This window comes from Rhinoraja longicauda, chromosome 13 (genome assembly GCF_053455715.1).
Source record: "Rhinoraja longicauda isolate Sanriku21f chromosome 13, sRhiLon1.1, whole genome shotgun sequence".
NCBI classification, from domain to species: domain Eukaryota; kingdom Metazoa; phylum Chordata; class Chondrichthyes; order Rajiformes; family Arhynchobatidae; genus Rhinoraja; species Rhinoraja longicauda.
Window position 1 is genome coordinate 5,284,489 of NC_135965.1, and position 18,568 is coordinate 5,303,056.

The window sequence follows — 18,568 nt, forward strand, 5'->3', positions numbered from 1 at the left end:
AGGATTTAGACTGAGGAGGGTTAATTGCGATATTGCTTTGTGATAAAGCACCTCCATTTGCCTCAACGGCTACATGGTACTCAGTACACCTGCAGTTCCTTGTAGCCTGCTGGCAAATCACTTCACTGCAACGTCATGGCATTAAGATATATGCGCGCTAGAGTCTCAGTGATGTAGCAAAACAACATTGGCCGAATCAACGTGGGTGAGGAATTAATATATAGGCATGCAGATTGCTATAGACGTCAGTATAATCAACAGTGAAATCGGAAATGAAATGCATTAAGCTGACTTGTAAATACGTAACGATTCTGGTAGCCATAGCTTCAATTTAATGCAATTTTAATTGTGTGTGATGACATTTTTAATCATTAGATTTACCTGCTGTCTCTTCTCCAAACTTCAATGTTTCTTCTATGCCCGGCCAAGCTGGCCATCCGTGAGTCACGGCACCAGGCGGAGGAAGGCTCTGCTCAAGCCAGCTGCCTGCCCCTTTTCCGGGGTTTCGTCCGTGCCCGGGTGGGGTTAGAGAGGGACTACGCGCTGCCCACGGGCACCCTGGGGGATTTCCGGGACCGCTGGGCACGGCAGGGGGTTGAATGCATCCTTGACAAGGAGTGTTAGATAATTGTTTAATAGCTTATTGTTTGTCTTGTATTATGGTGGTCGGTTCTGTTTTGGTTTTATTGTATTGTATATATGATTTTAATATTTGAATAAATATTTTTGATATTAAAAAAATGTTTCTTCAGTCCCTCAAGATAATACAGGCCTTTACCCTAATGCATGGTCTCAGTTTTGAACAAACATGAACAATGAGAGCATCCTAACGCATGGCATCCCTGCGTGGTATCTCAGCTGCACGGAGGCAGGGAGGAGAGCTCTTCAGCGGGTAGTCCATAGAGCTCAGAAGATTATCGGAACACAGCTACCAGCCTTGGAGGGCATCTACAACACACGATGCCTCAGAAAAGCCACCAGCATCCACAAAGACTCTTCACACCCCTGCAATAGTCTGTTCGAACTTCTACCATCGGGCAGACGATACAAGGCCTTCTACGCCCGCACCTCCAGACTCAGGAACAGCTTTATCCCCAGGGCCATAGCTGCTATGAACCGGATGGTCACATCGCACAGCGAATCGGCACAGACCTACTTGAACTTTATACTGTTTTAAAACTGTTTCTAATTTTGTTTCACTGGGTTGTATACATTTATACTGATTAGCTAATTAATTTATTGCATCGTATGGAACTCGCATTCCCAATCTCGTTGTACCCCTGTACAATGACAATAAAGATATATTGTATTGTATTGTATTGTATGATCTTGTGTAGGAAGGAATGGCAGATGCTAGTTTAAATCGAAGATAGACACAAAAGGCTGGAGTAACTCAATGGAACAGGCAGCATCTCGGGAGAGAAGGAATGGGTGACGTTTCCGGTCGAGACCAGATCAGTCAGATCAGTCTGAAGAAGGGTCTTGACCCAAAACATCACCCATTCCTTCTCTCCAGAGATGCTGCCTGTCCCGCTGATTTACTCCGGCATTTTGTGTCTATCTTAATCAATGATCATGCTCTCCCTGGCCACCTATGCCCACGTGTGTCTTGCACTGAAGCGTTTAATTCAGTCAGATTGAGTCAGCAAGTCTCACTTCCTGGCTTACTCTGAAACCACAAGCCCTCTCCATAGCCTCCGCCTATTGGCAATATCAATGTGTCATCCACACCAGTGCTTCTCTCATCAACATTGGGGCTTGTACCTCCTTAGAAACATATTTTTCTATTCACAAAATTGTTGAATGATCCCTGGAACTGCTTTAATATCCAAATTACCATCAGCGATGTGGCAATGCAAGAACTTTAATCAAATAACTATTTGGCTGTGGAGGCCAAGTCAATGGATATTTTTAAGGCAGAGACAGATAGATTCTTCATTAGGACGGGTGTCAGGGGTTATAGGGAGAAGGCAGGAGAATGGGGTTCGGAAGGAGACATAGATCAGCCATGATTGAATGGCAGAGCAGGCTTGATGGGCCAAATGGCCTAATTCTACTCCTATCACTTATGACTATTACAGCCTCTATATCACTGTGAACAGGAGATCCTTGGGTATAAGTTGATCTGGAAACTGATAAATCTTTTCTAAAGCTTGATTTCAATGCATTTATGTTTACACTTTCTGTTTGACCCAGGTGCTGCTAAAGTGACTAATATTTAAGGCGTATAAAATTTGTTAAATATTGATGTGGCTGAACATATTTTGTAAGCTGAACATATTGGGCTGCGTTAATGGTTCAACTTGACAACCTGTCTCAAACTATTTCACAGAAGGAGTCTGTGGGCAAGTTCACAATTGCTGAACTGTAGGGTTGTTCCTACATCAAAAAGTTTTATACTCAGTACTGGTGGAGTTCAGACAGATCCAGTGGATGACATATTTATTTTTTCTTTGAATCAGACAGTGGTGTTTCTTTTTCCCACAGAGTCTATAACGGAAACAGCCAGACCTGTTAATGAGACCATTTCCAGAAATCATGCTGTTTTTAGAGAATGGTGATAATATTTTTCAGTAAAATCGCTATTTCATTTGCTTTACTTTCACAAAACCTTTACCTCTGCGGAGTCCCACAGTAAAAAAATGTTTCCAATAGGAAATGCCTTGTGGATAATTAGCCGAATCTGTACGCCTGGGCTCGATGGGCAGAACTATAGTTATTACAATGTGCTTGACATGTGTTTGGCAATCACTTCCAGCTCTGAACAGTATGTCTTTGTTCTCAAGCACTTCTGACAGACCAGTTAGCTCTGAACATGTTACAGCTACGGAGATCGCTGGCATAAAAATCTTTATGGATTGCAGATAGTTTCCATTTTTGACATTTATGGTCACAAATCTGTTTATCCTGCAGTTATTTCCCCCAGGAATTTCAATTGATCTGCCATTTACTGAGAGGTTCGTGATGGCAGGTTCATAATCTGGAGCAAAACCATTTCCCCAATTATTATATAGAGACTGGCCAGAGGCTTCCAGCATTGTGACAAGTGTGGTTAAACAAATGTGGAGATTAGTGTAATAGTCCTATTAGTACAGCCTTCATCAAGTCTGAACAGTATTCAGTTTAAGAACTAAGTTCATCACAATCCCTTCTCTGCTTCTATTTAAAACTATAGAAAAATGTTCAGCCCAGGCCTCGGTCAATTAAAAAAAGTCCATTGCAATACAAATTCTCTCATCCTTTAGCTATGATCATTGTTTTTGTTTCATCTCTGGACTGCAATAAATAGTCGCCATATTTGTGCAAAGTTCTCAGTCCAGTTTATATTGTTTTCAATTGTCATACGATACGATAGAACTTTATTTATCCCAGGAGGGAAATTGATCAAAGAGGGGAAATTGGTCATCGATGATTGTTTCCCATCTTAATTGTCCTCTGTGGTCAACTTTTAAATAGGACTGGGAAAGTAAATAAATGATGGGGAGACAGCCGCCGTTTCTTGCTTTACTAGTGAAAACAACATTCTTCAGCACAAATGATCTGGTTTTCTTTCCTTGGCCAATGACCAGTAATGTGAATTAAAAGCCTGCTGAGAGATGGCTTTTGAGGCAGAATAAACCTTTCACAGCCATCTTGAACGTGGCCACAATCATATAAATCCTTTGGCACACTCATTCATAGGTGTGGAGATGAGGCTTATGGTTTTACAGTCTTACATTAATTTTCCAGTTTTTCCTCATTTAAATCCATAAATGTAACCCTCCACTCCCTTTTCTCAGTCATTATCCTTCCTCCCTTAAATACATCAGTGTTCTCATATAATTCCCCACCCCCCATTTCCCACACCTCTGATCCTCAGTCAAACAGTAGCGGATATCCACCCCACTGATCCTCCCTCCCCACTGATCCTCCCTCCCCTATCCTCTGCCAATCATTTCCTCTTCCCCTCCCCCCAACTACCTGTGCTAATGAGCTTCAGGTTCTCATCACTATTCAGGTCATAGAGTCATAGAGTCATAGAGTCATGGAGTCATACATTGTGGAAACAGGCCCTTCAGCCCAACTTGCCCATAACATGTCCCAGCTACACGAATCCCACCTGCCTGTGTTTGGCCTCCAAACTTGTCCTATCCATGTACCGATCTGTTTCTTAAATGTTGCGATAGTCCCAGCCTCAACTACCTCCTCTGGCAGCTCGTTCCATACATCCACCACCCTTTGTTTGAAAAAGTTACTCCTCAGATTCCTATTAAATCTTTTCCCCTTCACTTTAAACCTATGTCCTCTGGTTCTCGATTCCCCTACTCTAGGCAAGAGACTTGACCCGATCTATTCCTCTCATAATTTTATACACCGCTATAAGATCACCCCTCATCCTCCTGCGCTCCATGGAGTAGAGTATGGTCATGACAGCTTGGTAAATACATTCTTTCTGAAATGCCTCCTAGTTCCTTGATGACTATCTTACACTGATGGTCTCTTGTGATGGCTCTTCCCCATCAATGGAGACATTGTTTCTGCATCCAATCTACTAAAACCCTTCAACCTCTAACCTCAGCCTTGTTTTCTAAGGAGAAGAGAGACGGAGTCCGTTCATCCTGGCTAGATAAGCAAACCTCCGCATTTCTGGTTTCACCCTCCCCACAGGGCCGTCTTAACGCATGGGCCTGATGGGCACTTGCCCGGGGGCCCACGAGCATAGGGGCCCCATGCTGATCTGTGTATGTTAAGTGACTTGCAATAAATAAATACTAGTTTAAAAATGTAGGTTCAATAAGTGCTTTTTTCGCAACATTTTTGGTCACTAAGTGCTTCTCACAGCGATCTGTAAGTGCTTTTCGCAACAATGTAGCACCCTAAGTCCATCGCTAAGCGCTTTTCGGTAAGTGCTTTTCGCCGGCACGACAGGGGGGGCTGGGAGGGAAAGGGGGTGGGGGAGAGTAACGGTAGGGGCCCCAGTACACTGCTTTGCCCGGGGGCCCATAACGCTGTAAAAACGACCCTGCCTCCCCATGCCTCTTTATCCTTTCTGGAATATGATAACCAGAACTCTCTGCAGAATACTAAGTCGGGGTTCTCAACCCGAAACGTCATCCATTCATTCTTTCCAAGGACGCTTCCTGTTCCGCTGAGTCGCTCCATCATTTTGGGGGTGCTGATCCTTCTTCAAGGTTTCACCTCACTTCAGTACCATAAGTTCACAAACACACAGAGGGGCAGAATTAGGTTTATTCGGCCCATCGAGTCTACTCCTCCATTCAATCATGGTCGAGCTCTTTCCCTCTCAACCCCATTGTCCTGCCTTTGACACAATAGACAATAGACAATAGACAATAGACAATAGGTGCAGGAGGAGGCCATTCGGCCCTTCGAGCCAGCACCGCCATTCAATGTGATCATGGCTGATCATTCTCAATCAGTACCCTGTTCCTGCCTTCTCCCCATACCCTTAAACCCCTGTCCCACAGGCGATTTTTTAGGCGACTACAGCCTCCAGGCTGTGGGCACACGGTTGCCGGGGTGTGGCCTGTATGGTCATGAGTCATCTTCAAAGAGTCGTAGCGTTTTTCTGTTCGCCGCCGGATTTTGAAATGTTTAAAAAATTTCGGCGACTGTTGGTTTGACGCCAATGTTCGTAGCTTGACGTCTCCTGACATAGGCGCTGTCGTAGGTTGTCGTCAGGTTTTCGCCAGGTGACGTAGATTGTCGCTGATGCTGACTTCGGTGAATTCCATTGGCCAGCGTCAAAACCGGAGGCCAAAATGACGTGAATTGTCTTCAGTTGTCGCCGACACGGTCGTAGCTTGACGCAGCTTGTCGCGGGTAGACGTAGGTTGACTTCGGTTGTCGTACGTTGCCGCCTGTGTGGTCGTAGGTTGTCGTAGGTGCGGTCGTAGGTGGATGTCCTAAGTCGCGACGATTGGGTCGCCGGTTGTCGGTAGCTTGCCGTAGCTTGGCGTCGACTAGGTGGTAGGTTGTTGTAGCTTGTCGTAGACATTGTCCTAGCGGGGGGTCCAGACGCCGTTTTTTCGGCGACCTGCTACAATTATTGCAGCCGCTGGCAGTTGCCTAAAAAATTGCCTAATTGGGACAGGCCCCTTACTAATCAAGAACCTATCAAGCTCCACTTTAAAAATACTTGAAGAATTGGCCTTCACAATCATCTGTGGCAATGAATTCCACAGATTCACCACCCTCTGGCTAGAGAAATTCCTCCTCATCTCCTTTCTACAGGGACGTTGTTTTCTTCTGAGGCAGTGCCCTCTGGTCCTAGACTTCCCCACCAGTGGAAACATCCTCTCGACATTCACGTTACCTCGGCCTTTCATTATTTGGTCAATTTCAGTGAGATCCCCCCTCATTCTTTAAACCAGAGTGTACAGGCCCAATATCACCAAACACTCATCATACATTAACCCAATCATCCCAGGGGTCATTCTCGTTAAACCTCCTCTGGACCCTCTCCAACGCCAGCACATCCCTCCTCAGATATGGGGCCCAAAACTGCTCCAAATGCAGTCTGACAAATGCCCTATAAACCCTCAGCATTACATCCATGCTTTCATATTCGAATCCTCTAGAAATGAATGCTAACATTGTATTTGTCTTCCTTATTACCAATTCAACTTGCAAATTAGCCTTTTGGGAATCCTAAACCAGCACACCCAAGTGCCTATGCACCCCTGATATCTGAATCCTCCCCATTGAAAAAATAGTCCACACCTTTATTCCTACTACCAAAGTGCATGACTGCACACTTTGCTCTGCTGTATTCCATTTGCCACTTCTTTGCCCACTCGCCCAACTGTCCGTCCCTCTGTAGAGTCCTTGTCTCATCTACAGTATCTGTTCCTCCCCGTTTTCGTATCATCCGCGAACTTGGCCGCAAAACCATCAAATCCATCATCCAAATCTTTTAATATACAAAGTGAAAAGTCGAACATCGTCGAACCCTGTGGAACACCATGAGCTAACCAGAAAAAGCCCCCTTTATTCCCACTCTTTGCCCAGCCATTCGGCCAATCTTCAAAGGTTTCAAAGGTTTCAAAGGTCTTTTATCGTCATGTGTGCCAATTAAGGTACAGTGATATGCGAATTACCATACAGCCATACTAAAAAAGCACCAAGACACACAACTACATAAAAGTTAACATAAACATCCATCATAGCGGATTCCTCACTGTGATGTAAGGCAATAAAGTCTCAACTTCTTCCCTCATTTTTTTCCGCGGTCGGGGCAGTGGAACCATCCGTTGGGGCGATCGAAGCTCCCGCGTCGGGGCGATCGAAGCTCCCGCGTCGGGGCGATCCAAGCTCCTGAGGCTTGGAGTTCCCGATGTCGGTCTCTGACCAGAGACCGCGAGCTCCGTGATGTTAAAGTCCCACAGGCACCTGCGGTAGAGCAACAGAGTTCAATCCCTGGCTCCGTGATGTTAAAGACCCGTGGGCTCTCATGGTGGAGCTCTCAAAATCCATCTCCAGCAAAGGCCGCCAACTCCTCGATGTTAGGCCGCAGTGCGGACGGAGATACGATACGGAAAAGAATTGCATCTCCGTCGAGGTAAGAGATTAGAAAATGTTTCTCCCAACCCCCTCCCCCACCCTCCACATAGAACAAGCTAAAGAACAATAAAAACATACATTTAACACATACAAAATAACAACAAAGAAGAAAGGGAAGACTGCTGGTGAGGCAGCCATTGCTGGCGCCATCTGGTGGTATCTTCTATCCATGCGTGTATCTTCCCTTTGATACCTTGGGCACTCATCGTGTTTAGCAGCCTCATGTGCCACACCTTATCAAATCCTTCTGAAAATTCAAGTAAACAACACCCACAATGACTCTCCTTTGTCTGTTCTGCTATTTACTTCCTCAAAGAATTCCAACAGATTTGCCAGGGCAGGATCACCCCTTCACAAAGCCATGCTGACTTTGGCCTATTTTCTCCATAAGAACTCAACAGCAAAGACCTGTGTTGATTGGTGTAGTGAGCTGGTAATTCCACCTAGTCCTCGTGACGTTCAACATAATTTCCCGGGCAGCCGCTGTGTGCTTACATTGTGGTTTTGTAGGAAGTGGCACATTCTTCGTAAACTTAAAAGATGTACTGAAGGGAAAGAGTCTATTAAAATCCTGAGGGCTGGATTTGTGTTCTTGTGCATTCCACATAGATCGGTCGGTGCTGGGCAAGTCATTATTTAACATCTACTGCAGTGGTAAGTTGATCTTAAATTGTGGAAAATATCTTGTTGCTATCGTCATCACCCTAGAATGCAGCCACATACTTCAATCTCTTCAAAAGCTCTTGATACATTAAAGTTGAAGACACTTAATGCCTGCTATTTATACGGCAACAGCTTGATCCAGCAAAGTTACTGCGATCTTTTTTCTAGGTAATTGCCGTGTGGGTTCTTGGATATCTCCAGACTTTGACAGGACCAGGCCATCATTTTGTTTTGTCATTTAGAAAGAGAGTGACACAGTGGCACAGCGGTAAAGTAGGTGTCTCACAATGCCAGGGACCCGGGTTCGATCCTGACCTCGGGTACGAGCTGTGCAGAGTTTGTACTTTCTCCCCGTGACCACGTGGGTTTTCCCCAAGATCGCCGGTTTCCTCCCACATTTCAAAGACGTACAGGTGTGTAGGTTAATTGGCTTGGTATAAATGTGAATTTATAGTGTGTGTAGGATAGTGTTAATGCGCGGGGATCAAAGATCGCTGATCGCTGGTCAGTGCATACTCGGTGGACTGAAGGGTATCTCTAAACTAACCTGAATAATTTTACAACAAGTTAGATTTTATAATAATTTAATGCGTGGAGCAGAAGGATGCAAAGCCAATTTAAGGATTCAGAAACGCACCATTTAATGAATACAGAAAAGTGAGTTTTCCTGTGTCAAGCACCAAAACAATTTTGTTCATCCTTCCTTTAGTACAATGGTAAGACCATGGTTTGTTCAGAACTTCTGTAGCACAACCCTTCTAAACCCTTCCTATCTGTGCATATGTCCAAATGTCTTTTAAAACGCATCATTTTATTTGCTTCTACAGCTTGCTCCTGTAGCCATTCCAGATGCAGACTACCCTCTGAATGAAAACATTGCTTCTCGAGGTCTCTCTGAAACCTCTCACCTTAAGCCTGTGCTCTCTAGTTTTAGAATCTTCTACCCTGCTTAAAAGACTGTGAGCGTTCAATTTATTCATGCCCCTCACTATCCCACACACCTCAATGAGGTCAAACTTTAGCCTTCTGTACTCCAAAGAAAATAGTCCCAGCTATTCAGCTCTTCCTGTAACTCAAGTCCTTCAGCCCAAGTTACACCCTGGTAAAACTCTTTTGCACTTTTCAGTTGAACAAAATCTTTCCTAAAGGTGGGTGGCCAGAACTGCACACAATCCTGCAAGTCAGGTCTCACCAACGAATTGTACATTTACATCATGGTCTCCCAACTTTTGTGCTCAACACCCTTCCCAGGATATTCTGCTTAGGATACAAAATGCCTTTTCCACTACTGTTTAACTGATTTGCCCCTTGTAGGGAGCCATGCATCTGTAATCTTAGATCTCCCTCTTCTGCAACACTCTCCAGGGCTCAACCTTTTACTGTGCGGCACGGTGGCGCAGCGGTAGAGTTGCTGCCTTACAGCGAATGCAGCGCCGGAGACTCAGGTTCGATCCTGACTACGGGCGCCGTCTGTACGGAGTTTGTACGTTCTCCCCGGTTTCCTCCCACACTCCAAAGACGTACAGGTATGTAGGTTAATTGGCTGGGCAAATGTAAAAATTGTCCCTAGTGGGTGTAGGATAGTGTTAGTGTGCGGGGATCGTTGGGTGGCGTGGACCCGGTGGGCCGAAGGGCCTGTTTCTGCGCTGTATCTCTAAATCTAAAACATCTAAAATAAATGCTCTGGCTTGACACACCAAAGTGCAACACCTCGCACTTGTCAGAGGTAACTTTCCTTCTCAGGTAGGAGTTTGGCCCAATATCTGATCATGAACAAGCTTCTGTTTGTGGAGACTTGTTGTGTGCACGTGGCCAGGCAGATTCTTATGGCACTGACAAAATCTACACATCAAATGTATCTCATTTGTTCTTCAGGATAGTGAGGTCGTGTATGGTGACTCTCTCACTGCAAGATCTTTCCTCCTCTAGTCGTGTGGTCATTCTTATCCTAAGCTCTGTCCCACTGGCTTTCTATTGCAGCAATTTCTGAGACTGGCTTTAGTTTTCATTCATCCTTAACCGAAACACTTAATGAAGGAAACTGACAGTGAACCAAGTGCATGCCAAAAATCATCAAATACCAACAGAGAAACCACCCTCAATAGTACTAACACACTCCATCACGGAAATTAGACTTGAAATTTAGTTGGAAACGGCTGATTAAATAGAAACTGTACAAGTGCTTTGTTTTTATTTCACAATTCCAGCATGCTCAAGTTCCCTTTCTAACTCATTAAGTCCGAACAGTTTGGCAGTTAAATTGGAAATGCATCTGAATAACTTCATCTTAGATCAGAAATGACACTAATTTCTTATACGGATTAGCCTGAAACAAATGTTAATATTCATCATAGGTTATTGTTTAAGGAATAATTAATAGGAACTCTTAACCACGCCGGAAGATTACTGTACAGATAATCAACGTATTAACATGGTAAAAAATAAAATAAGTAATGAGTAATTGCGAGCTTCATTGGAAGGCTTGAGAAAGAACAGGATGATACATGATATGGATCAGCAAATCACATCCTGTGATCGAACATTAATACATGAGATGCACATCATCCTGCTAATTTACCAGAAATGTTCTACAGATGGACTATTAAAAACATTTTGCTTCCTTTTTTCTCAGTCTCCTGTGTATTTGTCATTACGTGAGGAACAGGTAAATTAGAATTAATTGGTGGAAATGAATTCTGTATATGGCCATGTTCACGTTGCCACTGTGTATAATCCAGCACTTTAAAGTTCAACACTTAATCCGCTTGTTTAAACAATGCTAACTGTTCAAAGCTATACAACTGTTCATTGCTGAATGTATACACTAAATTCATTGATTCCATGGGGAGAGACCCCAACTATTTGCTAAATTGTCATTGTTAGCTGCTACCTTTTAGGCAATAGACAATAGACAATAGGTGCAGGAGGAGGCCATTTGGCCCTTCGAGCCAGCACCACCATTCAATGTGATTATGGCTGATCATTCTCAATCAGTACCCCATTCCTGTCTTCTCCCCATAACCCCTAACTCCGCTATCCTTAAGAGCTCTATCCAGCTCTCTCTTGAATGCATTCAGAGAATTGGCCTCCACTGCCTTCTGAGGGAGAGAATTCCACAGATTTACAACTCTCTGACTGAAAAAGTTTTTCCTCCGTTCTAAATGGCCTACCCCTTATTCTTAAACTGTGGCCCCTGGTTCTGGACTCCCCCAACATTGGGAACATGTTTCCTGCCTCTAACGTGTTCAACCCCTTAATAATCTTATATGTTTCGATAAGATCCCCTCTCATCCTTCTAAATTCCAGTGTATACAAGCCTAGTTGCTCCAGTCTTTCAACATATGACAGTCCCGCCATTCCGGGAATTAACCTAGTAAACCTACGCTGCACGCCCTCAATAGCAAGAATATCCTTCCTCAAAATTGGAGACCAAAACTGCACACAGTACTCCAGGTGCAGTCTCACTAGAGCCCTGTACAACTGCAGAAGGGCCTCTTTGCTCCTATACTCAACTCCTCTTGTTATGAAGGCCAATATTCCATTGGCTTTCTTCACTGCCTGCTGTAACTGCATGCTTCTTTTCAGTGACTGATGCACTAGGACACCAAGATCTCGTTGTACGTCCCCTTTTCCTAACTTGACACCATTCAGATAATAATTGCCACCAAAGTGGATAACCTCACAATTATCCACATTAAACTGCATCTGCCATGCATCCGCCCACTCACACAACCTGTCCAAGTCACCCTGTAACCTCATAGCATCTTCCTCACAGTTCACACTGCCATCCAGCTTTGTATCATCTGCAAATTTGCTAATGGTACTTTTAATCCCTTCATCCAAGTCATTCATGTATATTGTAAATAGCTGTGGTCCCAGCACCGAGCCTTGCGGTACCCCACTAGTCACTGCCTGCCATTCTGAAAGGGACCCATTTATCCCCACTTTTTGCTTTTTGTCTGCCAACCAATTTTCTATCCATGTCAGTACCCTACCCCCAATACCATGTGCCCTAACTTTGCCCACTAATCTCCTATGTGGGGCCTTGTCGAAGGCTTTCTGAAAGTCAAGGTACACCACATACACTGGCTCTCCCCTGTCAATTTTCCTATTACATCCTCAAAAAATTCCAGAAGATTAGTCAAGCATGATTTCCCCTTCGTAAATCCATGCAGACTCGGAATGATCCTGTTACTGCTATCCAAATGCTCTGCAATTTCGTCTTTTATAATTGACTCCAGCATCTTCCCCACCACTGATATTCATGGAGGGCTATCCAGCCTATTTCCTTTGTTAAGATAAAATATCACACCAAAACAATTTATTTTTCTAATGCTTGTGGATTTCTGTTTTAATTACACCAAAGTATCATTTAACATTTATCTTTCACTCCTACATAATGTTGAAAGCGTTAGATCCAAAATCTACAGAGTAATTTAAATGTAATATTTAGTTTCACAATGACACAAATGAACTCAATATAATATGTCTGTTGCATATGGTATTAACTTTTAGTGTTAACTGTTAATTTTGTCCAGATTCACTCATTGTTGCTTGTTGGCGTGAAGACATTACTTTAAAGCACATTTAAAAAATGTATTCTGAATTTAAACTTTGAACTTGTCTTCCTCCCCTCTAAGTCACTGGCCTGCAAATGTCTCATGTGTACAAAGCATTTAACAAAGTTACAAACAATGAATTGAAAATTTCAATTTGCAATAAAACATACAGCTTCTGTGCACCAAATGTATTTGTCAAATTATGGATAATGTTTTCCCCACTGAGCAAACTCAATGTTAAAATAAATAAATGTTACATATTTACCAAACCAACAGTTTGAAGTTGCCGAGATGGTGAAACACTGAATATTTTTGCAACACAAGGGAGCCCTTTATAATTCCTCGTGCCTGAGCATTTTAAAACTAACGCCTACAGGATTTGGAGAATAAACAGAGCCAGTACTAAACTAGATTCTTATCACTCAAGTAAAATGGAGTTTCTCTGTCCACAAAATTTCACTTCCACATTTTGTATATAACTGCTCCATATCACCAAAGACACTATCCTGGAATTGCAAAGAAAGATAACTGGATTCATATGGTGTAAAAGTGTTTGTTATTGGAATACATCAGTTAAACAGATTGTGTGGAAGGGGAATAGCTTTCTCATGTGTTGAACACAGGCAAGTTATCGTACTGCATTATTAATACAATTTCATGCTAGAATGTTGCCAGTCCTGAGTACTAGTTTAAATGTTTATTAGTTTATTACTGAAACCTGTTATAAACCATTTCAATAAAAACGTTTTTGATTAAGAGCTTATTTGTTCTCTACTTTATGCATGTCGATTTGAATCCTTTTTTATTATTCATCAGTCGGTATTGTCTTCCAAAGTCTGTCCTTGGTGTCAAAGGTCAGTGTAAATCTAGCCCCTATCAGAAAAGAGGCTGGAGTAAAGCAAACATCTTTTCTCACCGAACCCTAAAGGAACTACTGCATATCGTGGTTTAACTGAATGTCTAATGTGGAGACCTGTTTTTCAATAAATACTGTGGAACCTTGACAGATGAAGGGAAATATAAAAAATATAAATCTATCTTGCCAAATATAATAAACATTGCTGCCTTCTATTGTCAGAAAGCTAAAAGCAAAGTTTAAACAAAGTGCCCCAGCATAATGTTAACCTATATATGGTCTTATATAACCAGTTTTAATGCTATCACAGCTGGATTTGTTTGAATATGAAGGAAAAGCAATAGAAAATTAATAACCTTTCATTTTTACTTGTAGAACTATACATTAACACAACTCAGCAGAGAAAATTAGCCTTTTGTTGCATTTACTTTAGTTTAGCTTAGTTTAGTTTAGAGATTCAGCGTGGAACAGGCCCTTCGGCCCACTGGGTCCGTGCCAACCAGCGATCCCCGCACACTAAAGGCTATCCTACACACACGAGGGACAGTTTACACTTACACCAAGCCAATTAGTCTACACGCCTGTACGTCTTTGGAGTGTGGGAGGAAACTGAAGATCTCAGAGAAAACCAACGCGCCCATGGGAGAACGTACTAACTATTTACAGACAGCGCCCATAGTCAGCATTTCTCCTCATTTCCATCACCGCACCCAAAGGAACTCAATAGCTACAAGCCAGTGGCACTGACATCACACCTGATGAAGACACTGGAGCATCTGGTCCTCGCCCATCTCTGCCCCCTAGTGAGACCATCAATGGATCCGCTGCAGTTCGCCTACCAGACTCGCATCGAGGTGGAGGACGCCATCATCTACCTACGACACAGAGCTCTCTCACACCTGGAGAGGCCGCATAGCACTGTGAGAATCATGTTCTTTGATTTCTCCAGTGCATTCAACACCATCCAGCCGGGGCTTCTGGGGTGCAAGCTGGAGCGCACAGGAGTGGATCACCACTTCACATCCTGGATTCTGGACTACCTCACCAACCGACCACAGTATGTGAGGGCAAAGGACCTGGTCTCGGACATGGTGGTCTGCAGCACTGGGGTTCCGCAGGGAACAGTGCTAGCGCCATTCTTGTTCACCCTGAACTGGGGACTTCAGGCACAGCTCTGCAAACTCCTATTTACAGAAGTTCTCTGACGACTCTGCCATCGTTGGCCTCATCACGGGCGACGAGGACAGGGCGTACAGAGAACTGATCAAGGAGTTTGTGGACTGGTGCCGGCGGAACAGCCTACGGATCAACGCGGGGAAAACCAGGGAGATGGTGGTAGATTTCCGCAGGTGCAGCCAGGTCCCCCCGACACCGGTGAACATCCAGGGAATGGACATCGAGAGGGTGGATTCATAAGTACCTGGGTGTTTACCTCAATAATAAACTGGACTGGACAGAAAACACCGATGTGTTATACAAAAAAGGGCCAGAGCAGACTATCTGCTGAGGAGACTCAGGTCCTTTGGAATGCAGGGGGCACTCCTAAGGACCTTCTACAACACTGTGGTTGCATCAGCCATTTTCAACGGAGTGGTCTGCTGGAGCAGCAGCATCTCAGCGGCGGAAGGGAAGAGACTTGACAAGCTGGTCAGGAAGGCCAGCGCTGTCCTGGGTTGCCCCCTCGACTCAGTGCAGGTGGTGGAAGAGAGGAGGATGATGGCAAAGCTAACATCGCTGCTGGACAATGACTCCCACCTCATGCAGGACACTGTCACTGCACTGAGTAGCTCCTTCAGTGACAGACTCCTTCACCCCAAGTGCGTGAAGGAGAGATATAGGAGGTCCTTCCTTCCCGCTGCTGTGAGACTGCACAACCAGCACTGCTCCCAGCAGACGAGTCAACAGTAACAGTTAAGGAATACACAGTAAACTGATGACAATTTATCCTTGTCTTTACTTTTATTTATAATGAATGATCTCTTGCTATCCACTTTGCTGCTGTAACACTGTAAATGTCCCCGGTGTGGGACAAATAAAGGAATATATAATTTATCATTAATAACATTTTGTTTGTTTTCTTTTCCAGATACAGTTGAATGCTGAGTAAACTATTCTTACCAGGACCCTTGTAAAATTGAATTCAACCAAGTCACAGACAGTAGAAAGCAATGGTAAGATTCATTGCACAAAGAACCCGACACAGCATAACCGAGAGAACATTTAAAGATCAGCAACAAAACACGTTCTCATTTCTAGCATTTTATACATAAGATTCATTAAGATGAGCCACAAAAAAGTAATTGTATTTCTGTGATCTTAGAAAGGGAATTATCCTTGAGCTTTCAAGACGTGTTGACTTTATAGTCTGAATATATGGAATATTGAAGAAAAATTATTTCAGCCAGTTTATCCAAGGTCATAAGTTGTAGGAGCAGAATTAGGCCATTCAGCTCATCACTTCATTCAATGATCTATCTAAGTCGTAGGACAAATGGTTTAACAAAAGGTCAGAAGTGTTAACAGTGGTTCTCACTCCACATGTCCTGTCTGACCTACTGGGATGGCACGGTGGTGCAGCGGTAGAGTTGCTGCCTTACTGTGCTTGCAGCGCCAGAGACCCGGGTTCAATCCTGACTTCGGGTGCTGTCTGTACGGAGTTTGTACGTTCTCCCAGTGACCGTGTGGGTTTTCTCCGAGATCTTCAGTACCCTCCCACACTCCAAAGATGTACAGGTATGTAGGTTAATTTCATTTCATTTCATTTTATTTTATTTCGAACATGTTAAAAGACATCAATTAAAAAACAAAATAAACAAAAAAACAGAAGAAATACAAGGAATTTCATCCATTACTTAACATGTGCGAAAAGGAGTAGGAAGAAGTGTGAACTTATTTAATCCAACACCCATTCCCTAATCAATATTTATCAAGTATCAGATATTAATACAAAAATACTCATACACCCTTATATGTTCATATAGATATACTTATTTAAATAATGATGTGTTATTATATGTCGACCTCTGGTGACTGTTAATCCCCCTCCTCACTGTACCTAGAAAAAATCATGTGTTTATATTTGTTTTTAAACTGGATGATGTTTGAACATTGTTTTAATTCCGCATTCATTCTGTTCCATAGCTTTACTCCACTGATTGATATAGAAAATCTTTTCATTGTTGTTCGAGTATTGCGAATCTTGAAATTTAATGTTCCCCTTAAATTATACCCCCCCCTCTCTTTCATAAAACATTTCCTGTAAGTTACTTGGTGGCAAATTGTTTCTCACTTTGTACATGAACTGAGCTGTTTGATATTCCACAATGTCATAAAATTTGATTATTTTAGACTTTATAAATAATGAGTTTAATAATTGGCTTGGTGTATGTGTAAATTATCTCTAGTGTGTGTAGGATAGTGTTAATCCTCTTCAGATCGTTCACCTTGTTGTGGTGAAGAGGCTTGCGTGCCCCATGATTCCGAGAGTGATGCCGTTGGAAGCACTAGCCTCTGGTAGGGCCACCCATGGCGGTAAGGTCGAGGATGAGGGTCCAGACTAAGAACGATCCAACCTACAAGACCTCAACGGCGGACCAGGCGGACAAAGTTATCTTGAACACAACGGCTGTGAAGGCGGATGAAGGCTGCACCAGATCTATCAGCTCCAGTCGTCTTGGTTCCCTTGCCATTGGAATGAGTTGAATGATATGTGATGGACCGTGTGCTTCTTGGAGTGCAACATCAAGTACACGTTAAACAAACACACGCACAGGCGTTTTCATTCTGTGAGTAGCACAAAAGTTCACTCAAGGCTTTCGGCGATGGGGGAAGGGTGACGGGACCAGGCGACGTGACAGCTGGAAGCTCCTAGTCAGGAACCGGCACGGGAGTGGTAAATACTTGATTCAATCGCTCAACTTTGGACTCATAAGCCGCCTGAGAGTTCATAAAAACAACGGAACGTAGACCAACATCCTCGACCTCGAGGGATAGCCACGACGACGAGTGTCAGTGTGCAGGGATCGCTAGTCGGTGCGGAATCGGTGGGCCGAAGGGCCTGTTTCCACACTGTATCTCTAAACTAAACTAAACTACTGAATACTCTCTACATGGTTTATTTATTTCTTGGATATGGATCACGTTCGGTAGGTTGTGTTTGCTCACAACGTACAAGCTACTTTCTTTAACCAAGTGACCTTTTGCAGGATACTCCATTCCCAATCGCTTCTAAATGTTTTATTCCTCTTTAGTTATTTTAAAAAAAAATTGTTTTACTTAGTAAAACACTGTTAATATTCACGACGGCTGTCAAATGGTTTCCAGTTGTCATTGCAGCACCCAAGATCTGTTGATATCCCTTCCTGAGGCCATAAAACCAGCCTCTCCATTTAAGGGTAGACACAAAGTGCTGGAGTAACTCAGCGGGTCAGGCAGGTCATGTCTGATCCACTGAGTTACTCCAGCTCTCTATCTTTAGTATAAACCAGCATTTACATTTCTTTGTTTCTACTTATCCATTTAAGGAGTTAATTTTGACACCAAAATCGGGGGAGTTTTTATTCTAATTAACAGTTTTCCATCAGCGCACTGATAGTTCTGGGATCCAATTCCTGTGTGTGATTAAATAGCAAGCGTCGCAATGCTGCTGTGATTGATGTCCTACCTCACTCAGTCTGCTTGGAAATTGAAAAACCCAGCCTTTCCTGAAAGATTTCATTGTATTAGCCAATATCTCCATCTTTGCTGAAATGCCAGCTCCTGGAACATTAACAATAGTAAAGGAACACATCAATATTTTTCTTGCTTGACCACATCCAGAACTTTAGCAGAAAAGGGTCAAAATAAATACATCTTTGGCATCCATGATAGGAATGAGTGTGGGGCACTGAGAGTGCAGCAAATGGATGAATCTCTTCTGCATCTTAAT

The 18,568-nt window shown here is 43.3% G+C and overlaps 1 protein-coding gene across 1 annotated transcript in view; it reads left to right on the forward strand.

The window, feature by feature from the left end:
- The window catches only part of eif4e2 (eukaryotic translation initiation factor 4E family member 2), a 400,744-nt gene that overhangs the window by 218,899 nt on the left and 163,277 nt on the right, over positions 1 to 18,568 (forward strand). The window lies entirely within an intron of this gene.